Raw genomic sequence first — 2,737 nt, 5'->3', positions numbered from 1 at the left:
TTTGAAGTTTTATGTATGATCCATTTCTAGATGTACTCGTATGTCTAGGAAGGTGCCTATGTATGATTGAATCTTCGTACGCGGTGCAGAGATGAACTTTTGTGTTTTTCACATTGTCCCTAAATAATGGTTGCCTTAAATTATGCCTGTTGTTCTGCATGTTTTGATTGCCTTTCGTGGGCGCAAATCTTGCATTATGGCATAGTCATTAATGGATGATACCTGGTTGATCATGCCAATAGTCATATGCTTGTCTCAAACATTAAGCCATGCATGTGTAAGTATGAAATAATTCAGACTGTGAAACTGCGAATGACTCATTAAATCAATTATAGTTTGTTTGATGGTATCTACTACTTTGATAATCGTAGTAATTCTAGAGCTAATACGTGCAACAAACCCCGACTTCTGGAAGGGATGCATTTATTAGATAAAAGATCGACGTAGGCTCTTCTTGTTGCTTTGATGATTCATGATAACTCGTTGGATCGCACGACCCTTGTGCTGGCGACGCATCATTCAAATTTATGCCCTATCAACTTTTGATGGTAGGATAGTGGCCTACCATGGTGATGGCAGGTGACAAAGAATTAAGGTTCAATTCCGGAGAGGGAGCCTGAGAAATGGCTACAACATCCAAGGAATGCAACAGGTGCACAAATTACCCAATCCTAACACGGGGAGGTAGTGACAATAAATAACAATATTAGGCTCATTAAATCTGGTAATTGAAATGAGTACAATATAAATCCCTTAACGAGGATCCATTGGAAGGCAAGTCTGGTGCCAGCAGCCACGGTAATTCCAGCTCCAATAACGTATATTTAAGCTGTTACAGTTCAAAAGCTCATAGTTGGACCTTGGGTTGGGTCGACCAGTCCGCCTCTGGTGTGCACCGGTTGGCTCGTCCCTTTTGCCGGAGGTGCGCTCTTGGCCTTAATTGGTCGGGTCGTGCCTCTAGCGCTATTACTTTGAAGAAATTAGAGTGCTCAAAGTAAGCCTACGTTCTGGATACATTAGCATGGGATAACACCACATGATTCTGATCCTATTGTGTTGGCCTTCGGGATCGGAGTAATGATTAACAGGGATAGTCTGGGGCATTCGTATTTCATAGTCAGAGGTGAAATTCTTGGATTTATGAAAGACGAACAATTGCAAAAGTATTTGCCAAGAATGTTTTCATTAATCAAGAGCGAAAGTTGGGGGCTCAAAGATGATTAGATACCGTCCTAGTCTCAACCATAAACGATGTCGATCAGGGATTAGTGGATGTTGCTTTTAGGACTCCGCTTGCACCTTATGAGAAATCAAAGTCTTTGGGCTCTGGGGGGAGTATGGTCGCAAGGCTGAAACTTAAAGGAATTGACGGAAGGGCACCACCAAGAGTGGAGCTTGCGGCTTAATTTGACTCAACACGGGGAAACTTACCAGGTCCCGACATAGGAAAGATTGACAGACTGAGAGCTCTTTCTTGATTCTATGGGTGGTGGTGCATGGCCATTATTAGTTGGTGGAGCGATTTGTCTGGTTAATTCCATTAACGAACGATGCCTCATCCTACTAAATAGCGATGTGGAGGTAACCCTCCACGACAAGCTTCATAGAGGGACTATGGCCGTTTAGGCCACATAAGTTTCAAGAAATAACAGGTATGTGATGCCCTTAGATGTTCTAGGTCGCACACGCGCTAGACTGATGTATTCAATGAGTCTATAGCCTAGGCTGACAGGCTTGGGTAATCTTTGAAATTTCATCGTGATGGGGATAGATCATTGCAATTGTTGGTCTTCAACGAGGAATTCCTAGTAAGCGCGAGTCATCAGCTCGTGTTGATTATGTCCCTGCCCTTTGTATACACCACCTATCGCTCCTACCGATTGAATGGTCCGATGAAGTGTTCGAATTGCGATGACGTGGGCAGTTCGCTGCCTGTGACTTTGTGAGATGTCCATTGAACCTTATCCTTTAGAGGAAGGAGAAGTCGTAACAAGGTTTCCTGTAGGTGAACTGGCAGAAGGATCATTGTCGATGCCTTACATGTAGTCCAACACATGAATCAATTTGAACACACAAGGTTGACTTGGGGTGTTGAACACCTCGGCCTAACTCTAGTTCAGAGGGGGACACCCAAATGTGTTCTCCTCTACAACAAAACTCAAACTCTGATGTTGAATGCGTCAAGGAATTAAAACTTTGTTATGTGCGCACCTACATGGAACCAGAGACGGTTTTCGTGCCAGTGTGTGTTTTGACACATGAAATATAAAATGACTCTCGGCGACGGATATCTAGTCTTTTGCATTGATGAAGAATGTAGCGAAAATCATTACTTGGTGTGAATTCTAGAATCCCGTGAACCATCAAGCCTTTGAACACAAGTTGTGTCCGATGCCATTAGGTTGAAGGCACGTCTTCTTGAGTGTCACATATCGAAGCCCATTGTCGACTTCCTACTCGTAGGTGTTGTGTTGAGTGAATGATGACTTTGTGGGAGCTTTTTTGTCTCATGGTTGGTTAAAAATTGAGACCATGGTAGGGTGTGCCATGATAGATGGCGGTTGTGTGTCGCACGAGACCAATCATGTGCTGCCCTATTGAATTTTAACCTTTTGTACCCATTTTTGATCCAATCTCATCCATAATGGATTATTACTTGAAATTATTAGTTAAAGTATTAATTGTGAGTTTTTAGTTTCTATAAAATTTAAGTATTTTATTTTTAGTCCTTAAAATT

The 2,737-nt window shown here is 42.3% G+C and overlaps 1 non-coding gene across 1 annotated transcript; it reads left to right on the top strand.

The window, feature by feature from the left end:
* Nucleotides 1-2,272: 2,272 nt before the first annotated feature.
* On the top strand, nt 2,273-2,428 carry LOC101491432 (5.8S ribosomal RNA). The gene has a single exon (XR_012162907.1). It is a non-coding gene; the product is annotated as a 5.8S ribosomal RNA (ribosomal RNA).
* The last annotated feature ends 309 nt before the right edge of the window (nt 2,429-2,737 follow it).

The sequence above is a fragment of the Cicer arietinum genome, chromosome 4 (assembly GCF_000331145.2).
Source record: "Cicer arietinum cultivar CDC Frontier isolate Library 1 chromosome 4, Cicar.CDCFrontier_v2.0, whole genome shotgun sequence".
Lineage (NCBI taxonomy): Eukaryota > Viridiplantae > Streptophyta > Magnoliopsida > Fabales > Fabaceae > Cicer > Cicer arietinum.
This window is presented reverse-complemented; position numbering and strand designations above follow the sequence as displayed.